Here is a 25,997-nt window from a genome sequence, read left to right on the forward strand (position 1 = left end):
ATGGGTTTTAGTGAGAATGAAATAGTATCTCGTTGTGGTTTTGATTTCCATCTCTGATGGCTAATGATGCTGAGCAACTTTTCATGTGTTCAGTGGCCATTCGAATGTTGTCCTTGGTGGAATGTCTACGCAAGTCCTTTCCCCCATTTTATGACTGGGTTCTTTATCCTTTTGTTGTTAAGTTGATGAAATTTTATGTATACTTGGTCATTAGATTCTTCTTGGATATATGGTTTCTGATGGTATTCTGCAAGTTGGTGTCTTGTCTTTCCACTTTTTTGGTAAAGTCTTTTGATAAACTAAAGTTTTTAATTTGTATGAGGTCTCATTTATTTTGTCTTTTGCCATTTGTGCTTTTATTATTATACCAGATAATCCATTGTTGGAACCTGGCCTGACAGCGTTGCCCCTGCTTGTTCTTTTAAGAATTTTATGGTTTTAGTTTGTACATTTAGGTCCTTCATCCATTTTGCATTTGTTTTTGTGTATGGTGAGAGGCATCTATCATGTCTCATTTTTCTGCATGTGGAAATCCCATTTTCCCAGCACCATTTATTTTTTCCCCATCGAATGGACTTATCATCCTTGTCAAAATCAGTTGACCATAGATGTGTGCGTTTGTTTCTGGACTCTCAACTCTATTCCATTGGTCTGCGTGTCAATTGTTATAACAGTATCAGGCTGTTTTAATTACTGTGGCTGTATATAGCATGTTTTAAAAAAAGGAAGTGTGAGTCCTCCTAATTTGTTCTTCTCTGTCCACATTGCTTTTGTTATTCGGGGCCTCTTGCCATCCTACGTGAAGTTGAGGATTTGTTTTTCTATTTCTGTAAAGAAGGCTGTTGGAATTTTGATGGGGATTGTGCCATTGACCACACTTTGAGTGACAAGGGCATAAAAGTCAAAGGAGCAAAGTGTTTCAGAACGTAGGGATGGTCAATCATGTTGAAGACATGGTAGCACTAAAGTTAAAATGCAGACTTAAAAACTCATTACCAACCTGTAGGTTGAGGTGTCCTGAGGGCAAGCGGTAGGTGGCTAGGTAAGGGTAGTAATTGATGATTGCATAGCAGGTGTGGAAACTGAGACAGTGCATTGAAAGAGAACAGAGCAGGGAAGTACCTGGAAGGGGAAATGGAGCTTTGAACATTAAATTTTAAGGGGGGCGACTCGACTATTTTTTTAAATATGCTGGGAAGGATCTTGGTTTTGCAAGATGGGAAAAGGTTGGAGATACAGGAGAGAATGGTGGTGACTTGAGAAGAAGGGAGGCTAAGAGTAGAGTTGCCAGATTTAGCAAACAAAAATACAGAACGCAACGAGTAAGTTTTTAGTATAAGTATGTCCCTGGGCGTCCTCTAATTTATCTGGCAACCCCAAAGCAGGAGATTTTTTTAGGCAAAAGGGTTATAAGGCTGGATGTACTAGGAGGAAATGGGAACTTCACAGCTCTCACATTCCAGGCCTCCAGAATGAATTCCTGGTTCTACCAAAACGGTCAACAAGTAGAGAAACTAGTTTGAATTTCAGCTTTTGTAGCTTCCTCACAAACTCTAGGATGGCAAAGGCACAGGAAAAGCCCACAAGGCGAACTACCAGATCCCTTAAGACTGGGCAGAAAGCTCAGGAAGAGTTTGGAAAAATCAGCTCGTTAATGATGTAGAGCTTTTTGAACGGAGAACAGGCCCTGGATTGGGTGCACAGGATAGTGAGTCACAGGGTGCCTGGCGCGGAGCCAGCCCTGGACACCAAACCTACTCAACTCAAGGGCAGGCAGCGAGCTCCGAGAGACCCAGCCGGCCCTGGGCACTGCGCCTGCGCCTTGCCGCGGCCCCGCCCGTTCCAGCTTGACATCCGGGTCTCGGGCAGGGGCGTGTCGAGGGAAGAGGGGCGGGAGGCAGAGGAAAGGAAGGATGTCGTGGGAGACTGGACAGGCGGGGAGAGAAGCGAGGCAGGGGGCGGGGGCAGAGTAGGGGGCGTGGCGCAGCGAGCGCGGTGTCACGTGACGTGCGTGGCGACGTGTCGGCCATCTTGTGTTGTTGAGGCTGAAGACTGACTTGGGTTCTGTGAGACTCCCTGTCCCGGACCGCAGGTAACCAGTGACTTCTTCTCGCTCCCCTGCCCGGCTACGCTCCGCGCCCGGCTCCGCCGCCGCTCCCCGGGCCGTCCGGGGCCCCCGGCCGCGCTCGCGCCCCCGCAGCTCCGGCCCGACCCGGCCCAGCCGCATGGACACCCACAGGCCGCCCCGGCAGCGGCCGGCTTGGAGCGTCAGGCGAGGGGACAGGTCAGGTGCGGGGCTGGAGGGAGCCTCCTCCCCGGCGGGGGGCACGCCGGCCCCGGGCGCGTCTCGGCGGCGGGGAGCCGGGAGCCTCCTTCTCCGGGGATGTCTGTGGCATTGCGGGGGAAGCCGAGGAAGGGAAGAGGACGATGCAGTGGGCATGTCAGGCCAGCTTGGTCAGGGGCAGAGGGCTCGCCCTCCACTACCTGCTCCTCGGGGGCCGCTCACCCGTCCAGCCTTGGGGTGCCCCGGGTAACAGCTGCTGCTGCGGCCAGACAGCTGCTCCTGCCGGCCCTCCTCCCCACACCTGGCTCTGGGCGGTGCGCCCTTGCCTTCCTCATGGAGCATCTGGACTGGGGAGACTCCTTCCGTGGCCAGAGGACCGGGTCTGGGGCAGGCCTGAGGCAAGGTGGAGCCATGATCGGATCCAGGGACCGAGGTCGAGAAAGCAGAGCCCGTGGCAGCTTTGACGAAGATCAGGTTGAAATGGGCATTAGCCTAAGTGTCAGCAGTTTTCCACCAAGCACCCTCAGCACCTCAGTTTTGTAGCCGAAACATAAATCAAGCAACTAGGAAAGGGGGTATGAAAGAAGCAGGGTGTATGAGTGGGTTTGGGAAGCAGACCCGATGCTTTGCATTCATCTGGTACTGTTTAATTTTTTCTTTTTCTGCAAGTCTTTAAACACACTTAAGCACACCATAGTCACCCTGTGAGGAAGGTAAGTATTCCCATTTAACTTGCAAGAAATTGAGTAAGGGGGTAGTAAGGAACAGCTTTATCCAGGACTCTCGGTATAGGCTTGAGCCATGGGCAGTCGTGATTGCCAGTGTTTTGTTCAGTGAAGGTAATTCTCTCTTATGTAGTAGTAGTTCCTTATTAGGATGCAATGACTTCCTTGATTAAAAAGATACTGTTTGTCATCCTTCCTTTTCTGCCCGTTCACTTTCATCCCTTTAGTATGTGCAACTCTGGCCTTCCAGAGTTTGTCCATTTTGACGAGAACACAAGTGCTCACTGTCATCCCTTGATGTTTTTATGTGTTTTACAAGTGAGTGTAGCAGCTTTCAGAGTGGACAGACTGGAATATGTACTTTTGGGTTACGTCAGCCGTTGACAGCAGAAGAGGACGCTAGAAAAAACTGAAGCGACGTATCTGGAAAAATGTTACATGATCCTTTCCTTTGACATTCTGCACTGAGGAATACCATGGTGATTGCAGTGATTCATTAGGAAGGAAAGGGCTTCCACCTTTTTCATAAAGTGACTGTTTCGAGGCTGGAGGGGGGAAGGGACCATGTTCTTCCATTCATTCATTCATTTCTTTATTCACTCTTGCATTCATTTGTCTGACAAATATTGAACGTCTACCAAACAGACCCAGAATTCCTGCCCCCGTGGAGCTCTTTTCTAGACAAATGAATACTTAGGTAAAATATATAATAGTGGTAAGTGGTGTGGAAAAAAATGAGACAGGGAGAAATAAGGAGTTGGGGGAGGCTGGGATTAATTTTGAATATCCAGGGAAGGCCTCATAGAACAGCGAACATTTGAAGAAAGACCTGACAGGAGTAAAGGAGCTATTTGTGTAGATAGTGGGGAGGAGTGCTCCAGACAGTTGAACTGCTTGGCAAAGACCCTGAGGCAGAAACTGAGGTGGGAACAACCTATCTGTTAGGCAGGGAGAAGGATGGAGGCTTTTGGGCTGGAAGGCAGAGAGGGAGCCTAGTAGGAGCTGTGTGTGTGTCCACCTCATTGGTGCTGAGAGGAGTTATTCAGTGTCCTGGAATCTAATTTTTCTTCTCTCTTACGACTCTTAAAAAGGAAAATCAGATTCTGGAAATTTGGGCCAACATTCTTCTCCCCACACACCCTCCCTACCCCCAAATCTGGAAAAATTCAGGAGGCTCATAAAATTCAGATAGCATATTTCAGGAAATTATGATGTTATCTTTCTCAACAGTAAAAAATTTTAAATGACATTGATGCTTATCTGCTTGAAAGGAGTTTTTGAAAGGAGTTGCTTTCTAAGAAGGGGATATTTTGAAATCTCGAGAATATTTGAACATGTAAGGAAAATGTAAGGAAATGAAGAATTTCTGAAGTACAGACACAGATAATTAAGGCATACGACCAGGAAGAAAAATGGAAGCAGTGTATTAACTCGCGTTGCCTGTTAGTAAAGACATTATTTCTGTGCTGGCCAGCCTGGTTTTAAATGCCTGGAGGACGTCTACTAATATGTTTGTATATTCTTTATAAATAACATCTTACATGCATAGGACTTTTTGTATTGAGTTTTTTACCCTTCCTCCTGTACTTTTCAGACTAGATCTCTAATTTGATACTAAAAAATGTGGTACTAGATTAAAATTTTTTTTTTCTGAGCTTTTATAAAAATTCCCTTTCATTTTGGTTTACCTGAGGAATTTAATATTTTGGTTTTGAGATGCTTTTGCTGACAGGTTGTATATATGAAAATAATTTGTCCCAGGCTTGTCACAAAATCATGAGAAGTTGGGAATTACAAGTTCAGGGTACGATTGGAGCTCTTTGGTAAAGGGGTGCATAGTGGTGATAATGATGAGGCAGCGCTTGAGCTAAGTGCCTTTCTTCCTCCTCTTGCTCCTTTGTTGAATTTTCAAAATGACACTTCTAAATTATAATATCTTTGATGCCGTATCAACTCATTTGTCCTCATGACTCTGCATTTTAATCTGCCATATTGCTATCCTCTTTTTGTTGACCTTCACACTGGAAGATGACCACTGATAGTGATTGCTAACTGGGAGAACCAATACAGGAGAACAGATTACTAACTGACCCTTTTACCCTTGCCCCTTCTCTAAAGAGTCTTTGATTTGTGTCATTTTCAAAGACTGACTGACTGCAGCTCTCCATCAGGCTTTGCTGATTCAATTTTCAGTACTTCCTGTTTTATTCTATTTCTTAGGTATTAAAGTGGGACCAGTCTCATTAGGTTGACTCTGCAGCTTATATTGGTGTTAGTCCAGGTATCTTAGAGGCAAGTTGAATATCCATTTTCCTTCATCTATTTGAATTGCCTTAACATTCTTTGGTCGTTGTTGTAAACTCTGAATCCGAACTCCCCCCACCACCAGCCCCATCTAAGGTTTTATGGTATATAAAGTCCTAGTTGCCATTCATTTTTAATGCCCTGAAGAATTACATAGCTTTAAAAATATTAAGTAGATTTTTATTCCTTGGGCATGCTTACTTATAGGTAGAGTCCTGTAATATATCTTGATAGAATTAGTGTTGTCATTTTTTTTTCATGCTGTCAGATGAGAGAGAAATATACTAGATGAATTTTATAGGAATACAAAATTATACCTGTGTTGAATTGCCCATAATTTCATGTGAGGTTGAAGGAAGAGAGAGGTTTGAAAAACAGAAGAATATTCCTGTCAGTGGCCAAACTTTATTTTATAAAAATGTTTTCAAAGTATTACATACTTCCTTACTTCAAGTAATTAAATGTGGAACACAATTTCATATTGTTACGTACAAGATTTTCATTGAACTTGAACTTAATTTATTCCTAGAGTAGGAGATACCCTCGAACTTGCTGTTTTGGGTTAGGCCCAGAGAAGAGTTGGTTTATTGCCTGCTTCTCTCTCCTTTCTTCTGCCCTTCAAAAAAAAAAAAAAACAAGGAAAACTAGAGTACAGGGGTATAGTTGGATGACCTTCTAGGTATTATAACATGGCTGCTTTTTACAAAACTGAGTCAAAGGTGGAAGGCTTTCTCCAGTTGCTTTCTGCTGTCACTTAAATTGTCACCTTTATTTTTAAATGATAGTTTTTTGGTTCTCTAGCAGCAGCATCCACAGAATCACCTAATTTTAGCTAAGAGACCACTTGAAGCTATTGTGCCTCAGGCCGCTCCTCGTCACTTGAAATGTCACCATCTTGTGGATTTTTAGGATACTGCTTCCACACAGCATCCAATGCAGGTTGTGGTTTTGCAGCTGAAAGCACACATGGAGCTTTGCCTCTTGGACATTTGACAGTGGTCAGCCTTCTGGAGGCTCAGTCATTACTTTTGTGAGGTACACATTTTCTTCCTGTGATGCTGGCTGTCCATTTGCTATCAGATACGTTTCAGATGTCAATACCAAATCCCTGTAATGTGGTTTTGAATGAAATAATCACTTCCCTAAAACCCAATAGTGGTACTCATTTGTCAGCTCAGTCAGAATCACCTAAGACCCTTGTTAAAAACGAGTGTTTCTCAAACCTACCCAGAGCTGCCCAGAGAGGCTCTAGATGTGGCAACAGAGCACCTGGTTTGTAAGCACACCAGGCAATGCTAATATTTTAACCAGGTGTGGGAGCTGTTTCCTGTGCAGCATATTCATGGTGAGAAATTGTGTTTTTAAGTTCCCTAAGAAATTGCTGAGTGATTTACGTTAGCAATTTTATTATTTACAGTGTTAAAAGGATCTGAACAAAGTCTGCTCAGACCTCCTGCTGTGAACCAGCAGAACTTTTGAACAGGTGAGTGTTGAAGGGAAGCACAAAGCTGAAGGCTCATGCGAACAGGTGATTTTTGTTTTCGGTTTCTGTTATTTATATCTTATTGGGGTAAAATACATATAACATATATTTTTCCTTTTAACTGTTTTGAAATGTACAGTTCAGTGGCATTACATTCTCAGTGTTACTCAGCCATCACCACTAAGGTTTTGGTTATCTTCATCCTGTGATTTCTCCTGAGGTTATGGGCAGTAAATAGAAACTCCTCTGGTACCACTTAGCTCTTTTATGACCATAAGAATAATCATACGTTTTCTGTATTGATCCAACTGTGTATTCATATCTTAAATTGTGATGATGATTTTTTGGCGGCAGGAAACAGGAACCCATTCAGACTAGCTTACGCCAAGAGAGGAATCTGTGGGGCAGGGATGCTAAGCAGTTTGCTTCATGAAGGACTGGAGCCAGAAACTGGGAAGCATTCAGGAGCCGAGGTGGTCGTAGCCCTTTGTCCCAGCTGGCCAGACAGCATTTCCTGGGTCTCTTTACCCTTCTGCTGTAGTCTTTCTGCAGCCTAACTTTGCTGTAATAAGCACGTGGAAGAAATTGGCCATGCCTGGAGCCATGCCTAGAGCCACATATGAACATGAGCTCTAATATCATTAGCCAGCTGATTATTATTTCAGTGCCCAAATTTCAGATTCCTGAGTGGGGAGGTGGATTTGGTTGGTCTAAAGTGGTCCAGTTCTCCACTGTTGGTCCAATTAGTATGGCCACAGGGCTGGGGTCTAGAAGCTTCTAGAAGAAGCAAATGTAGTTAGCTGAAAGGCCTCACTCCTGTGGGTGGGGGCAGGTCTTAGAGAAGGTGCAGTGGTAGCAATTCTACCATATTCCCATAGAAGTTTCTAGGTGCTTTTCCTTTTCCTAGTATTCTAGAAAGCTTTCCTGGACGTGGCTCTGCAGCTTTAATTTGTGTGTCTTGAAGAGTTAACATAGGTGCTTAACTTTTGATGAATGAGGCCCAGAAGGTCTCACCAACCATTTGGTGGAACTTCCTAGTGTACTTTTAAAATAAAAATTCTTGGTCGTTGATATTCAGAGGAGCGTCTGGGATAAATAAAGGTTAAGCAAATGAGAGGCTTCGTTTGTGGAAAAATCCACTGGATTTTTCATGGATTGTTTTTATAAATTTGATTTCTGGGTGCTTCTGTAGTATTGAATGACACTTGGATATTAGGAAGCCATCTAGAATTTGAAGGGTGGAACTTCACGGGCTATATTCACATTATTTAGAGGAGGTAGTAGCAGGGACCATCGCTGCTGGGAAAGAATTAGTGAGATGATGTAAACTTTTTAATAACATGTTTTTGTATTAATCTAGAATTATTAGGTAATACTAAAGCAAACATTTTTTAAATCGACTATAAGTCCTATTTATTTTTGTTTGTGGCTGGCATGGATGTATTTAGTGACATAGTCTAAATTCCTTAAGTAACTGTATTCTCAAATTTTGTTAATATTAGTGTGGTTCTAGATTTTTGATTCAAACCCTGTTAGGTGACGTCGAAATACTACCTGATTCTGTGCCATCCTCACAATTGTTGTTATGCTTGAGCCCGTTGTTGTAGCCACTGTGTCAGTCCATCTCATGAGGGTCTTCCTCTTTTTTTGCCGAGCCTCTATTTACCCAGCGTGGTGTTCTTCTCCAGGGACTGGCCCTCCTGAAAACATGTCCAAAGTATCTAAGATGAAGTCTCGCCATCCTTGCTTCTAAGGAGCGTTCTGGTCTGGGAATTACTAATGAAAATTATTACAGAGTGGTGACAGGCCCCAGATGCTGTCTTCCTTCTTTAGCCAATCACAATGGAGTTCATTTTTCGGATAGAAGACCCTTTTTCACAGAGCATGTTTTCTAGAATCTGGGTGTTGAGGAAAGGCTTGTTCGGGACTTTGTGAAGTTTAAAAAGACTTACACACAATCTGTGAAAACTTGCAGAGACGCTGAGCGCCCCTTACTGGGAAGCGTTGGCTGGTGGTGTGAGATTATCAGATAACGTGACAATGTTTATAGCATTGTATTTTTCGTGGAATAGTTTGCTAGTTTTATTCTTATCCTTTTACCAAAAGGGGGGAAAAAGATATTTACATATTGTTGAGAAGCAGTGGGAAGAATGGTGGCAATGACATTAGCCTTTCTTGTTACAGTGATGTGGCTAGTATGTTCTTTGGGAGCAAAAACAAAGCTCCTTTTATGCAGGTTGTCTTGGGCTTGGAGGAGGTCTTGGGAGCTCTGGTGTCTTCAGTGTTGGTCCTTTGGTTGCGGAGACTGAGGAGGAATTGGCACAAGGTACTGTCTCGGTGCTTTCTGATCAGTAAATCATAGCTGAGGCTTTGAAGGGCTAGCCACGTCTGGGCGTGCTCATTGTGATCAGTCCCTTGGGAATGGGGGTCGTGTTGCCCAGACTCTGGCTGAGTATCCTCTGTGTAACTGGGTGCGAAGCCATCCTGTGAGGTCAGTGGACCAGAGAGCCTTAATTCAAGTTCTGGAACCTGATAACTGTTTGGCCTTTTACCATTGTCAATTGGAGTTTCTGAGTGTGTTATGAGAACAGAGAATTTTCCCTAACAGAGGTCTTACTATATTGCTTAATTGAGTGATGTAAAGGGGTGGGAGTTGGAGGTCAGTGGAACAAAGTTGGGAGATTGGGGAAAAGAGAAACGTGACTTCCCACAAAATTAGTTCTTCTGAAAATGGTAAGGAGATGGAAAGAAATGATAACTAAGCAGCACCGAACACTATATCAATATACGGTGAAAAGCTTGTGGGCTTTTGAGCAGAGAGATGTAGATTTGAATGTTCTGCCCCTTACTCTCTATAACTTTAGACAAGTTACTTAAACTCTTGGAGCCTTATTTTCCTTACTTGTAAAATACATCCCATGGTCATTGTGGGAGTTAAAAATCTAAAATGCCTAATACAGTGCCTGGCATGTAGTAGGTAGGTCCTCAATGAATGGGAGCCTCTGTGATTGTATTACTTTGTACATAAGTACATTTTGGTTGTAAAATTTTATCTTTATAAATAGAGAAGGTCAGTGAGTTCAGTTTGCATGTCCTTTTTTTTCCTCCCTTTTAATCCAGCAAATATTTGAATGCCCAGTCTGTGCCAGGTGCTGATAGTGTTGAGCACATCACACATGGCCCTGTCTTCAGGGGCTTACGGCCTAGTGGGAGGGGCGGGCAGGAGTCCTTACGTAAAATCCGTAAAATTCGGAACGTGAGAAGTCCCTGCATCCTTAGAAAAGACACATGTAAAAAAGACTAGGTGTTTTCTGAATAAGTGTCGCGTTTTGGATCTCGGCGTTCTTGATGTCAGTGATGTTTCGTGCACCTTCATCTGCTTTCCAGAGTTACGTATGCTTGTTGGTTTTTGGTTTATTTGTGTACTTCTTTTATTTGTCAGGTTTTCCTTTTTTTCTGAGGTAGATATTGTCAATGTTTTGTTCCTAGTGCCCCTTTACCATCTTCAAAATTATTGGGGTGCCAGAGAACTTTTGATTTTTTGATTTATGCTTCTCTATATTTGCCTTACTAGAAATGAAAATTGAGAAATTAAAAAAAGTATATTTATTAACTCATTAAAAATAGCAATAATAAACGCATCACATGTTATAGACATTTTTTATGGCTAATACATATGTTCTAAAACATTTCTAAAAATGTTTGTTGAGAGGAGTGACATTGTTTTATCTTCTCACAAATCGCTTTTCTGTCTGGCTGGATTCTCAAATCTGCTTCTGCTTTCAGTCTGTTCTTTATTGCTTTGCTTGAAGTATATGAAGAAAATTCATCCTCACAAAGATATGTAGCTGGAAAAGGGAGGTGTATTTTAATGGCTTTTTAAAATAATTGCACATATTCTTCTTTGATATTACACGAAAATTGCACAAGTATTTTTAAAGATTAGTTGCAATGTGAAACTTGAACTGTATCAGTGAACTTTTTGTACAGTTATATTAGAATCCATTGGTCTATATTGGACATTAAATGTATCTCTTACATTATAACATTATACAATATTAAACAAAAAAATTACTTTCATCGATACCAACACCCAGCATAGAATTGTTAAGTATTGGAAAACTGTCAAGTTCGAAGTGCTGAATAGTTTTCCAAGATTGAAATTTTTACCTGAAAGGTCAAGTTTTTTTTTAAATAATTTTTATTGAGCTTTAAGTGAATGTTTACAAATCAAGTCAGTCAGTCACATATAAGCTTATATACACCTTACTCCATACTCCCGCTTAGTCTCCCCCTAATGAGTCAGCCCTTCCAGTCTCTCCTTTCGTGACAATTTTCCCAGTTTCTAACCCTCTCTACCCTCCCATCCCCACTCCAGACAGGAGAACCCAACACAGTCTCAAGTGTCCACCTGATACAAGTAGCTCACTCTTCATCAGCATCTCTCTCCTACCCACTGTCCAGTCCGTTCCATGTCTGATGAGTTGTCTTCAGGAATGGTTCCTGTCCTGGGCCAACAGAAAGTTTGGGGGCCATGACCGCCGGGATTCCTCCAGTCTCAGTCAGACCATTAAGTCTGGTCTTTTTATGAGAATTTGGGGTCTGCATCCCACTGTTCTCCTGCTCCCTCAGGGGTTCTCTGTTGTGCTCCCTGTCAGGGCAGTCATCAGTTGTGGCCGGGTACTATCTAGTTCTTCTGGTCTCAGGATAATGTAAGTCTCTAGTTCATGTGGCCCTTTCTGTCTCTTGGGCTCATAGTTATCGTGTGACCTTGGTGTTCTTCATTCTCCTTTGATCCAGGTGGGTTGAGACCAATGGATGCATCTTAGATGGCTGCTTGTTAGCATTTAAGGTCAAGTTTTATAATTGGCAACAAATACTGTCAATTGTTTTCTTTAAAGCGACAATCTCACTTCGTTCATTTTTGAGAAAATGTCTCTAAATAGCCTAGTCTGGGTAACCAGATTTGTGTGCCAGTTTTTCTTTCAAGTCAAAATGATGTTCCATGAAAGAAGCAGCCAGTTGACCTTGTAGCTCATAACACAGTCACGTAAGTACCTCTCCTTAAAACATTCACTCAGCTTTGATACGCAGCAGAAGCGCTTCATTCTTGCTTCCCATGTTACTACACAGAGTAGGAAAAAGATGTGTATTCGGGGATCTAGATAAATAAAATCAGTAGTTGTTATTGCTTCACGGAGGACATTCTTAAGTCACACTGACTTTTTCATTTCCTCCTGTGAGTACATGGCACACGGTTGTGAAGAATACAGTGGATACTAGTAGAGTTTGATGACCTTATCTTGAATGATGCAAAGATGCCAGGAGTTTTACCCATCATTGCTTTGCATGATTAATGCAAGTGCCAGCACAGTGAGAAATGCAAATGATGTCTTAGTATTTTTATAAAAGTAGCTTTGATATCACAGATTCCTTGAAAGAGTAGTGGGGTCCATGAACCGTACTTTGAAAACTGATGCTTTGAGAAGTGGAACAGTTTTCAATATTTACATTTAATATATGTTACACTGATTAAAAAATCAAAGCAAAACAAACACCTTTTTTTTTCCCTAAGTAATTATTTGGAATTGAAATTGGAGTGGACACATTATTGAGGGTTTTTAGATATCAGTGAGGGTTTTTAGTGATAAGTACAAAGGGATTTGGAGTCCTGTTGGTATAGTGGTTAAGAGCTTGGCTGCTAACCAAGAGGTTGGCAGTTTGAATCCACCAGGCACTCCTGGGAAACCCTATGGGGCAGTTCTACGCTGTCTTGTAGGGTCGCTATGAGTCGGAATCAACTTGGCGGCAACAAGGTTTAGATATGGATTTGCTCACCAGTATTGTTAGGTGCTGTCGAGTCAGTTCCCTGGCATAGTGACGCTGTATACAACAGAATGAAACTCCTCCCGGTCCTGTGCTGTCCTCACAGTCGTTGTTATGCCTGAGCCCATTATCTCAGCCACTGTGTCAGTCCGTCTCATTGAGGGTCTTCCTCCTTTTCGCTGACCCTCTACTTTACCAAGCATGATTTCCTTCTCCAGGGACTGAGCCCTCCTGATAACATGTCCAAAGTATGTGAGATGTAGCCTTGCCATCCTTGTGTCTAAGGAGCACCCTGATTGCAGTTCTAAGACAGATTTGTTTGTTCTTTTGGCAGTCCATGGTGTATTCAATATTGTTCACCAACACTGTAATTCAGAGGCATCAGTTCTTCTTTGGTCTTCTGTACTCATTGTACAGCTTTTGCATGTGTACGAGGTGATTGAAAACACTGTGGCTTGGGTCAGGTACACCTTAGTCCTCAAGATGACATCTTTGCTTTTTAACACTAATGATTTGCTCATTAGTTGTGATTAATTATAATTCTGTGAAAGTAATCTCATACATCAGCACTGCCCAATAGAACTTTCTGCAGTGGTGGAAATGTTCTATCAATTTACACTAATACTGTAGCTCCTAGCCACATGTGACTGTTGAGTACTTGAAATATGGCCAGTATGACTGAGGAACTGAGTTTTTTAAGTGTAAAAAGCCTTTTTTGTTACAATTCAAATTCCTTCATTTTTGTAATAGACTTTATTTTTCAGAACAGTGTTAGATTTACAGAAAAATTGAAGAGTTCCCATCTATACCACACCCATTTCCCCCATTATTAATATCTTGCATTAGTATGGTAATTAATGAACCAAATTGATAACTGAAGTCTATAGTTTATTCACATTTTCTTAGTTTTACCTAGTCTTTTTCTGTTCCAGGATCCCATCCAGAACACCTTATTATGTCTAGTTGTCTTACCTCCTTCGGCTCTTCTTGGCTGCGACATTTTCTCAAATTTTCCTTGTTTTTGATAATCTTGATAGTTTTGACTGGTCAGGGATTTTGTAGAATAGCCCTCTATTATAATAATCTGATGTGTTTTTCCTGATTAGACTGGGGCCACGGGCTTTGGGACGAAGACCACAGAGGTGTAAAGTACCATTCTCATCATGTCAGATCCAGAGCTCATATTATCAGCAGAACTTATCACTGATTTACCTGGCTGAGGTAATGTTTTGTCAGGCTTCTCCCCTGTAAATTACTCTTTTTTTTTCCCTCTTTGAGGAACTGAATTTCAAATCTTAGGTAATTTCAATTAATTTAGCTTTTATGCAGGCACATGTGGCTAATGACTGCTGTATTGAACAGCACAGTTCTAGAAAAAATTCCTCAGTTTTATCCAAAACTTTAACATTTCTGTTTTGATAGATTTTAAGAGAAGTGATTTAAGAAAAAAGAAATATAAAATGTTACCCTTGGAACTGATTGGAAGAGATCCATATTTATGCCTATTCCCAAGAAAGGTGATCCAACCGAATGTGGAAATTATAGAACAATATCATTAATATCACACGCAAGCAAAATTCTGCTGAAGATCATTCAAAAATGGCTGCAGCAGTATATCGACAGGGAACTGCCAGAAATTGAGGCTGGTTTCAGAAGAGGACGTGGAACCAGGGATATCGTTGCTGTTGTCAGATGGATCCTGGCTGAAAGCAGAGAATACCAGAAGGATGTCTACCTGTGTTTTCTTGACTATGCAAAGGCATTCGACTGTGTGGATCATAACAAACTATGGATAACACTGGGAAGAATGGGAATTCGAGAACACTTAATTGTGCTCATGAGGAACCTTTACATAGATCAAGAGGCAGTTGTTTGGACAGAACAAGGGGATACTGATTGGTTTAAAGTCAGGAAAGGTGTGTGTCAGGGTTGTGTTCTTTCACCATACCTATTCAGTCTGTATGCTGAGCAGATAATACGAGAAGCGGGACTATATGAAGAAGAACAGGGCATCAGGATTGGAGGAAGACTCGTTAACAGCCTGCGTTATGCGGGTGACACAACCCTGCTTGCTGAAACTGAAAAGGACTTGAAGCCCTTACTAATGAAGATCAAAGACCACAACCCTCAGTATGGATTACACCTCAACATAAAAAAAAATCCTCACAACTGGACCAATGAGCAACATGATGATAGACGGAGAAAAGATTGAAGTTGTCAAGGATTTCATTTTACTTGGATCCACAATCCACAGCCATGGAAGCACCAGTCAACAAATCAAAAGATGCATTGCATTTGGTAAATCTGCTGCAAAGGACCTCTTTAAAGTGTTGAAGAGCAAAGATGTCACCTTGAAGACTAAGGTGTGCCTGACCCAAGCCATGGTATTTTCAATCACATCATATGCATGTGAAAGCTGGACAATGAATAAGGAAGACGGAAGAAGAATTGATGTCTTTTTTTTTTTTTTTTTTTAGTAATTTTTATTGAGCTTTAAGTGAACGTTTATAAATCAAGTCAGTCTGTCACATATAAGCTTATGTACACCTTACTCCATACTCCCACTTACTCTCCCCCTAATGAGTCAGCCTTTCCAGTCTCTCCTTTCGTGACAATTTTGCCAGTTTCTAACCCTCTCTACCCTCCCATCTCCCCTCCAGACAGGAGATGCCAACACAGTCTCACGTGTCCACCTGATACAAGTAGGTCACTCTTCATCAGCATCTCTCTCCTACCCATTTGCCCAGTCCGTTCCATGTCTGATGAGTTGTCTTCAGGAATGGTTCCTGTCCTGGGCCAACAGAAGGTTTGGGGACCATGACCGCCGGGATCCCTCTAGTCTCAGTCAGACCATTAAGTCTGGTCTTTTTATGAGAATTTGGAGTCTGCATCCCACTGATCTCCTGCTCCCTCAGGGGTTCTCCGTTGTGCTCCCTGTCAGGGCAGTCGTCGGTTGTGGCTGGGCACCATCTAGTTCTTCTGGTCTCAGGATGATGTAAGTCTCTGGTTCCAGTGGCCCTTTCTGTCTCTTGAGCTCATAGTTGTCGTGTGACCTTGGTGTTCTTCATTCTCCTTTGCTCCAGGTAGGTTGAGACCAATTGATGCATCTTAGATGGCCGCTTGTTAGCATTTAAGACCCCAGACGCCACATTTCAAAGTGGGATGCAGAATGTTTTCATACTAGAATTATTTTGCCAATTGACTTAGATGTCCCCTTGAGCCATAGTCCCCAAAGCCCTGGCCTTGCTCCACTGACCTTTGAAGTATTCAGTTTATCCCGGAAACTGCTTTGCTTTTGGTCCAGTCCAGTTGAGCTGACCTTCCGTGTATTGAGTGTTGTCTTTCCCTTCACCTAAAGTAGTTCTTATCTACTAACTAATCAGTAAATAACCCTCTCCCTCCCCGCCTTGTAACCACAAAAGTATGTGTTCTTCTCAGTTTTAACTATTTCTCAAGATCTTATAATAGTGGTCTTATACAGTATTTGTCCTTTTGCCTCTGACTAATTTCACTCAGCATAATGCCTTCCAGGTTCCTCCATGTTATGAAATGTTTCACAGATTCGTCACTGTTCTTTATCGATGCGTAGTATTCCATTGTGTGAATATACCACAATTTATTTACCCATTCATCCGTTGATGGACACCTTGGTTGCTTCCAGCTTTTTGCTATTGTGAACAGAGCTTCAATAAACATGGGTGTGCATATATCTGTTCGTGTGAAGGCTCTTATTTTTCTAGGGTCTATTCCGAGGAGTGGGATTTCTGGGTTGTATGGTAGTTCTATTTCTAACTTTTTAAGAAAACGCCAGATAGATTTCCAAAGTGGTTGTACCATTTTACATTCCCACCAGCAGTGTATAAGAGTTCCAATCTCTCCGCAGCCTCTCCAACATTTATTATTTTGTGTTTTTTGGATTGATGCCAGCCTTGTTGGAGTGAGATGGAATCTCATCGTAGTTTTAATTAGCATTTCTCTAATGGCTAATGATGGAGAGCATTTTCTCATGTATCTGTTAGCTGCCTGGATATCTTCTTTAGTGAAGTGTGTGTTCATATCCTTTGCCCACTTCTTGATTGGGTTGTTTGTCTTTTTGTGGTTGAGTTTTGACAGAATCATGTAGATTTTAGAGATCAAGCACTGGTCGGAGATGTCATAGCTGAAAATTCTTTCCCAGTCTGTAGGTGGTCTTTTTACTCTTTTGGTGAAGTCTTTAGATGAGCATAGGTGTTTGATTTTTAGGAGCTCCCAGTTATCAAGTTTCTCTTCGTCATTTTTGGTAATGTTCTGTATTCTGTTTATGCCTTGTATTAGGGCTCCTAGGGTTGTCCCTATTTTTTCTTCCATGATCTTTATCGTTTTAGTCTTTATGTTTAGGTCTTTGATCCAATTGGAGTTAGTTTTTGTGCATGGTGTGAGGTATGGGTCCTCTTTCATTTTTTTGCAAATGGATATCCAGTTATGCCAGCACCATTCGTTAAAAAGACTGTGTTTTCCCCAATGAACTGACACTGGGCCTTTGTCAAATATCAGCTGCGTATATGTGGATGGATTTATATCTGGGTTCTCAATTCTGTTGCATTGGTCTAGGTGCCTGTTGTTGTACCAGTACCAGGCTGTTTTGACTACTGTGGCTGTATAATAGGTTCTAAAATCAGGTAGAGTGAGGCCTCCCACTTTCTTCTTCTTTTTCAGTAATGCTTTACTTATCCGAGGCTTCTTTCCCTTCCATACGAAGTTGGTGATTTGTTTCTCCATCACATTAAAAAATGTCGTTGGAATTTGGATCGGAAGTGCATTGTATGTATAGATGGCTTTTGGTAGGATAGACATTTTTACTATGTTAAGTCTTCCTATCCATGAGCAAGGTATGTTTTTCCACTTCAGTAGGTCCTTTTTAGTTTCTTGTAGTAGTACTTTGTAGTTTTCTTTATATCGGTCTTTTACATCTTTGGTAAGATTTATTCCTAAGTATTTTATCTTCTTGGGGGCTACTGTGAATGGTATTGATTTGGTGATTTCCTCTTCGATGTTCTTTTTGTTGATGTAGAGGAATCCAAGTGATTTTTGTATGTTTATCTTTTAACCTGAGACTCTGCCGAACTCTTCTATTAGTTTCAGTAGTTTTCTGGAGGATTCCTTAGGGTTTTCTGTGTATAAGATCATGTCATCTGCAAATAGAGATAATTTTACTACCTCCTCGCCAATCTGGATGCCCTTTATTCCTTTGTCTAGCCTAATTGCTCTGGCTAGGACCTCTAGCACAATGTTGAATAAGAGCGGTGATAAAGGGCATCCTTGTCTGGTTTCTGTTCTCAAGAGAAATGCTTTCAGGCTCTCTCCATTCAGACTGATGTTGGCTGTTGGCTTTGTATAGATGCCCTTTATTATGTTGAGGAATTTTCCTTCAATTCCTATTTTGCTGAGAGTTTTTATCATAAATGGGTGTTGGACTTCGTCAAATGCCTTTTCTGCATCAATTGATAAGATCATGTGGTTTTTGTCTTTTGTTTTATTTATATGGTGGATTACATTAATGGTTTTTCTAATATTAAACCAGCCTTGCATACCTGGTATAAATCCCACTTAGTCGTGGTGGATTATTTTTTTGCTATGTTGTTGAATTCTATTGGCTAGAATTTTGTTGAGGATTTTTGCATCTGTGTTCATGAGGGATATAGGTCTGTAATTTTCTTTTTTTGTGATGTCTTTACCTGGTTTTGGTATCAGGGATATGGTGGCTTCATAGAATGAGTTAGGCAGTATTCTGTCATTTTCTATGCTTTGAAATACCTTTAGTAGTAGTGGTGTTAACTCTTCTTTAAAAGTTTGGTAGAACTCTGAAGTAAAGCCATCCAGGGCAGGGCATTTTTTTGTTGCGAGTTTTTTGATTACCGTTTCAGTCTCTTTTTTTGTTATGGGTCTATTTAGTTGTTCTCCTTCTGATTGTGTTAGTTTAGGTAGGTAGTGTTTTTCCAGGAATTCATCCATTTCTTCTAGGTTTGCAAATTTGTTAGAGTACAATTTTTCGTAATAATCTGATATGATTCTTTTAATTTCAGTTGGGTCTCTTGTGATGTGGCCCATCTCGTTTCTTATTCGGGTTATTTGTTTCTTTTCCTGTATTTCTTTAGTCAGTCTGGCTAATGGTTTATCAATTTTGTTTATTTTTTCAAAGAACCAGCTTTTGGCTTTGTTAATTCTTTCAGTTGTTTTCCTGTTCTCTAATTCATTTAGTTCAGCTCTAATTTTTATTATTTGTTTTCTTCTGGTGCCTGATGGATTCTTTTGTTGCTTACTTTCTATTTGTTCAAGTTGTAGGGACAGTTCTCTGATTTTGGCTCTTTCTTCTTTTTGTATGTGTGCATTTATCAATATAAATTGACCTCTGAGCCTTGCTTTTGCTGTGTCCCAGAGGTTTTGATAGGAAGTATTTTCATTCTTGTTGCATTCTGTGAATTTCTTTATTCCCTCCTTAATGTCTTCTATAACCCAGTCTTTTTTGAGCAGGGTGTTGTTCAGTTTCCAAGTATTTGATTTCTTTTCCCTTATTTTTCTGTTATTGATTTCCACTTTTATGGCCTTGTGGTCTGAGAAGATGCTTTGTAATATTTCGATGTTTTGAATTGTGCAAAGGTTTGTTTTATGACCTAATATGTGATCTATTCTAGAGAATGTTCCATGTGCACTAGAAAAAAAAGTATACTTTGCAGCTGTTGGGTGGAGTGTTCTGTATAAGTCAATGAGGTCAAGTTGGTTGATTGTAGTAACTAGGTCTTCTGTGTCTCTATTGAGCTTCTTACTGGATGTCCTGTCCTCCGAAAGTGGTGTGTTGAAGTCTCCTACTATAATTGTGGAGGTGTCTATCTCACTTTTCAGTTCTGTTAAAGTTTGTTTTATGTATCTTGCAGCCCTGTCATTGGGTGCATAAATATTTAATATGGTTATATCTTCCTGGTCAATTGTCCCTTTAATCATTATGTAGTGTCCTTCTTTATCTTTTGTGATGGATTTAACTTTAAAGTCTATTTTGTCAGAAATTAATATTGCTACCCTGCTCTTTTTTGATTGTTGTTTGCTTGATATATTTTTTTCCATCCTTTGAGTTTTAGTTTGTTTGTGTCTCTAAGTCCAAGGTATGTCTCTTGTAGGCAGCATATGGATGGGTCGTGTTTCTTTATCCAGTCTGAGACTCTCTGTCTCTTTATTGGTGCATTTAGTCCATTTACGTTCAGCGTAATTATAGATAAGTATGTGTTTAGTGCTGTCATTTTGGTGCCTTTTTATGTGTGTTGTTGACAATTTCATTTTTCCACTTTTTTGTGCTGAGACGTCTTTATTTGTAACTTGTGTGTTCCTCATTTTCATAGTATTTGAATTGATGTCTTTGAATTGTGGTGTTGGCGAAGAATATTGAATATACCATGGACTGCCAAAAGAACGAACAAATCTGTCTTGGAAGAAGTACAATCAGAATGCTCCTAAGGAGCAAGGATGGCGAGACTGCGTCTTACATACTTTGGACACGTTGTCAGGAGGGATCAGTCCCTGGAGAAGGACATCACGCTTGGCAAAGTACAGGGTCAGTGGAAAAGAAGAAGACGCTTAACTAGGTGGATTGACACAGTGGCTGCAACAATGAGTTCAAGCATAACAACGATTGTAAGGATGGTGCAGGACTGGGCAGTGTTTCGTTCTGTTGTGCATAGGGTTGCTATGAGTTGGAACCAACTCGACGGCACCTAACAACCACAACAACAACAACTTGGAATGCGTTGCTTTTTTTGGAGGCAGTCTACTTTATTAGTCTTTTTTTTTGATCAGCTTTTTTGAGGTATTATTTATATTCAATAAAATGCCTTCATTTTGAGTACACTCATATTAAGTGTATAATTCGATGAGTTTTGCCAGTTATATACACTTGTGTGATCATCACCACAGTCAACATATATAACATTTTTATCACCCCGAGAAGTTTTCCTCCCAGTCATTCCCTTCCCTCGATCTAATTTCTGTGACTCTAGATTAATTCTGCCTCTTCTGCAATTTCATATGAATGGAATCGGTCATACAGTATGTATTCTTTTTGAGTCTGGCTCCTTTTGCTCAGCATAGTGTCAGTGATTCATCCACGTTGTTTGAACACATTAGTAGCTTGTTTGTATTTTATTGCTGTGTATATTCAAGATATGACTATTACAGTGTTGGTACAGCCATTCCTCTGAGGATAAACATTTGAGTTGCTCTTGGTTTGGGGCTGTTAGGAATGAAACTGACCGTAGTCTCATGGCATGGGTAGTGATCAGGGTTGTGCTTATCCCAGCGTCCTGCAGATCAGGGATTCAAATTCCTTCCAGGATAGGGAGAAAGACCATTAGAGCACCTGTAATTTTTAAAAAAGATGTACCATAAAATGGATAATCCCCAGGGAAGTAAACAGTGTTTTGCAAGGTTTCAAGTATAACACTTGGGCCAGGTAGATGACAATTCTTCAGACTTTTGCCGATTTTGAAAAACACAAAAATCACTTCTTTTTTAGTATGTTAGGTTAAATGTTTGGTAATAAAGTAAATAAGTAAAACCTAATTTTGCTTCATGACATTTTATCATCCTGTTTGAACTCAAGAGTATAATTATATGAACATTAAGACAAAGAGGACATAGAAATGAGGGCATGTTAGTGAGGTGGGGTTAATTTTCTTCTATTTTCATAATTTATAGTAATATTCTTGAATCACCTTTTTAATGAAATATATTTTAGTCACCAGAAAAAAGTATATAGCTGGCTGGTTTGAAATACTTTGACAACCTCAACATAAATGTGGTAGAAATTAATTGTTTTTTTGAACATTAGCTCAGTTTAAAAAACAACTTTATGGTACAGAAATAAAAGGAAACTTCTGTCAATTATAGCAGAAAACACTTCTTTTGTACCCATCTTGTCTGACAAATAATATCAGATCTCATAACTAAACATGGGAACATTTTTGAGTAATTTTTTAAAATAGTTACCATGGTGGCCACTTTTCTGATACCTGTCACCATTAATTAGTTTTACCTAGTCTTGAACATCCTCTAAAAGGAACCGTGCAGTGTGTTTTCGTTTGTGCCTGACTTCTTTGGCTGAACATGTCTGGTGAGATTCATGCAGTATTGTCGTGGGTATCAGTAGTTAGCTTTTCTTTCTTTTTTTTTAATTTTTTTATTGCTGAGTAGTATTACGTCGTGTAAATATGTTACAGTTTGCTTAGTCATTCACCTGCTGATGGACGTTTGGCCTAATGGACGTACTAGACAGGTGTTAGTTTTTGGCAATCGTGAATAAAGTTACCATGTCTTTTGGTAGAAATAGGCACTTAATTCCCTTGGGTATATGTCTAACAGTGGATTTGGGATCATAAAAACCAGTTGTCATTGAGTCAGCTCTGACTCACGGTGACCCCACGTGTGTTAGAGCAGTGCCGTGCCAAGAGACACAGAATCAGAACCTGGCACCGTGGCTTATAGTTTGACTGTGTAAGTGTTCCCCAGCACTACTTCCCAGAAGCCAGAACAGATTAGTTACCACCACTACGCCGCTAACAATTCAAAACACACATTCCTTTGAAAACCCTGCTTCTTCCTTATAAAAATTATCTGCTACTGCAAATCTCAGTTTTCTGGGTATGCAAAACTTACCCAGAGAAAAAACTATGGCAAAATCTAGGATGGAGCCCAGCCAGCAGTATGCATAGTCTGTCTGCCCGCAAGACCAACAGAGTGAACACCAGGAACCACTGTCTGCCCCCACTTTCCCTACCTCCGTTTTCCCAAAAGCAGGAAAAAAAAGACCTTTCCTAGCGCTCTTCACATATTCTAAATCCACAGAGAGTTCTGTTTCTACTCCAGCAGTCAGCTGTTTTTACCCATGCCAGATCTGGATTAGGATAACACAAGATTAATGACTTCATTAGTGCAAATTAGCTCAATCACTCCAGAAAACGATTTGGCAATATCTGTTACAGCTAAGGGAAACCCTGGTGGCATAGTGGTTAAGTGCTATGGCTGCTAATCAAAAGGTCAGCAGTTCGAATCCTCCAGGCACTCCTTGGAAACTCTATGGGGCAGTTCGACTCTGCCCCGTAGGGTCGCTGTGAGTTGGAATCGACTCGACGGCAGCGGGTTTGGTTTTTTTTTTTAATTACAGCTAAGGGGACCTCTGGTGGTGCAATGGTTAAGTGTTCGACTGCTAACCAAAAGGCTGGCAATTTGAATCCACTAGCCACTCCTTGGAAACCCTGTGGGGCAGTTCTGTTCTGTCCTGTAGGGTCACTATGAGTCAGAATTGACTCCGCGGCAAGTATTACAGCTAAGGAGTCCCTCGGTGGTGCAAACAGTTAACGTGCTCAGCTAACTGAAAGGTTGGGAGGTTCAAGTCCACCCAGAGGCACCTCGTAAGAAAGGCCCGGACATCTGCCTCTGAAAGATCAGCCATTGAAAACCATTGATAGTGATTGGTTGAGTCCAGAAGTCTCTCTATGCCAGGTTGTGGAAAATGGTAGACTAATTACTGAGAGGCCAGGGTCTACCTCTTCTTTGTTTCAAACCCAACAATAAGAGCTAGTTGATTCCTTCTCTTATATGGTCCCTTGAAATTGCATTCCCATGTACACAGAGTAGAAACCCTGGTGGTGTAGTGGTTAAGACTTTGACTGCAAACTAAAAGGTTGACAGTTGGAATTCACCAGCCACTCCTTGGAAACCCTATGGGGCAGTTCTACTCAGTCTTACAGGCTTGCTATGAGTCAGACTTGATGGCAGCAGATTTGGTTTGGTTTTGGTACACAGAGTGATAGATGAGGCTTTACAATTTATAATCTGCTTTGTCCGAAAGAGGTGTTGGATAGTTAAAGAGAAGGAAGCCAGGAAAATTATAGAAAAATGTATAGTGAAAAGGGAAAATAATTTTACCAGGAATCAGAGAGAAGGCAATGGATAGTGAGGGCTAAATTTAGCTCAGCTTTTTAGAAGTTGATGAGAAGGCCAGATTATATAGCATTCATTGTCAGGTATAAGGAAACAGTTTATTGAAGAAGACAGACTTCTGATATCAATTGCAGAAGGAGTGTATTATTTGAATTCACTCGTAAGGAATTTTGAATAATGGACAATGTCTGAAATAGTGATTATGCTAAACATGCAGAAATAATCTCTTAAGTATTAAGTCAACTCTCTTTAAAATTTGAGGATTGATCTTTGTTTGAGATCCTTATCCCTTGAATCAGAGTAGCCAATGGAGAGAGGAGGCCAGAGGAGGAAGCCTTATCATCTCTGTCACAGTCGCTTTCTGCATGAGAAAGACACTAACAAAAGGCTGTCTCAGAATTAACGGGGAGTATATTGTCCATGTTCCCTCAGTTCATGTCCGTGCCTCTTTTGACCCCTTTCTCAAAGGTTTGAGTGCTCCTGTCCTTCAGAGATGCTAGGCCTGGTTCTTTCAGAATTCTTGAGGCCTGCTGATTCCCTGTGTCATACATCCCTGCCATCATCTATTATCCAGAATGAAAGTCCGTCTGGTTATTCATTCTTTGTGGTCTGATGTCCATACCACTCTGAGTTCCATCGCCCATTGACTCAGTCTTTCCTGGTTTCATTCTTTTCCAGACCTTCCTGCGGAGCTCTCTGAAATGTCATTTTTGTGTTCAATCTCTCCATTGTAAGTCATTAAAGGATTTTTTTTGGCTGTCTTAAGGTAACTGAAGCCATCTTCCCACAATAATTTACTTTCCCTTTCACCTTCTGAGGAAACCCTGGTGGCGTGGCGGTTAAGTGCTATGGCTGCTAACCAAAGGGTCGGCAGCTCGAATCCGCCAGGCGCTCCTTGGAAACGCTGCGGGGCAGTTCTGCTCTGTCCTGTAGGGTCGCTAAGAGTCGGAATCTACTCGACAGCACTGGGTTTGGTTTTTTTGGTTTTTAATCTTCTGAGGGTAACAGTTTGTTTTCCTGCATATTGGTAGGTGCGTGGGGCAGAATCCGGAGCTTCGTCCTCTTCCATTTGCGTACCTATTCTGTTCCTTTACTACGGTGACCTCTCAGCCTGGTTTGTTCCTATTGTTTCTGTGTAGTTATTAATACCTGCCACTTCCACAGAAACATTTTTTAGTTTAGATGTTAAATTTTATATGGTCACTTTAGGCATTATTCCTCTATCTTTGTGCACAATCTCCCTTTCCTCCGAGGTTGATGCCGTCTGCTAAGACAGCTCTGTTTCTTTCATTATCAGGAGATATAGACCTCTAGTAGTCTGTTTTTTTGATTCATTGAAAAAGTTTGCACCTCTTTATACTCTGTTGTTATCCTGGGGTAACTTCAGAGTCCATATAGATGACCCATATCCAAACTCTTCCCGGCCCCTGGTTCCTTGACTTTTACTTCCATCTCTTAATTCTTTCAGTGCTTTCATTTTCATTCCTACTGCACCTGCTTAAGGGAGCCCTGGTGGTGCTGTGGTTAAGCGTTTGACTGCTAACCAAAAGGTCTGCAGTTCAAATCCACCAGCCATTCCTTGGAAACCCTGTGGGGCAGTTCTTCTCTGTCTTACAGGGTTGCTATGAGTTGAAATTGACGGCAATGGGTTTGGGAGCCCTGGTGGCACAGTGGCTTAACAGCTTGGCTGCTAACCAAAAGATTGGCAGTTTGAATCAACCAGCCGCTCCTTGGAAACCCTATGGGGCAGTTCTACTTTGTCCTGTAGCATCGTTGTGAGTCAGAATCGATTCCATGACAACAGGCTTACACCTACTTATTGGCGCTCCCAACCCTCTCCTGTTTTCACTTCCTTCCCCAATGTACCTAAATCACACTTTTACCAGCACCCTCCACTTCTTTGCCCTCTTATTATTCTTCCATTTACTGTGCTGACAAAACTCTAACCTTGGTTCAGTCTTGTTTTCAACCCTCTCTGCCCTGTACCCAGGCTACTAAGTTGGAGAAGGAATCCCATAACCATGAGTATGGGTGCCATTAGAGAACCATGATCTCTATCTTGATTGGACCTTCAAAACTACTGTCGCCAGATGCAAAGGGGTGTCCTGGATTGGGTCCAGGAAGAGAAAAACGACATTGTTGGCAAAACTGTTGAAATCCAAATGAAAAGTCTGGAGTTTAATAGTGATGTATGAATGTTTTGGTGCAATGGTTGAGAAACCAGTGGTTTCTTAGTTTTGACAACTGTACCTTTATAATGTAAGATGTTAACATTAGGGGAAACTGAGGGGTATATGGGATGTTACTGTATTATCTTTACAACTTTCCTATAAATCTAAAAGTATTGTTAAAATTTTATGGAACAAAATAAAACACTGTTGTAGTCCACAGCAGCTATCAGTTTCCTCAC

General features: G+C 41.2%; 1 protein-coding gene across 2 annotated transcripts in view; it reads left to right on the forward strand.

Annotated features, from left to right (window-relative positions):
• The first annotated feature begins 2,006 nt into the window (after positions 1–2,006).
• GIGYF2 (GRB10 interacting GYF protein 2) overlaps positions 2,007–25,997 on the forward strand; it is a 147,146-nt gene continuing 123,155 nt past the window's right edge. For both annotated transcript variants that reach the window (XM_049888462.1, XM_049888463.1), the window contains exons 1-2: positions 2,007–2,092; positions 6,731–6,796. The gene's annotated coding sequence lies outside the window, so the exon portion shown is untranslated. The remainder of the gene's footprint in view (positions 2,093–6,730; positions 6,797–25,997) is intronic.

This window comes from Elephas maximus, chromosome 6 (assembly GCF_024166365.1).
Source record: "Elephas maximus indicus isolate mEleMax1 chromosome 6, mEleMax1 primary haplotype, whole genome shotgun sequence".
Lineage (NCBI taxonomy): Eukaryota > Metazoa > Chordata > Mammalia > Proboscidea > Elephantidae > Elephas > Elephas maximus.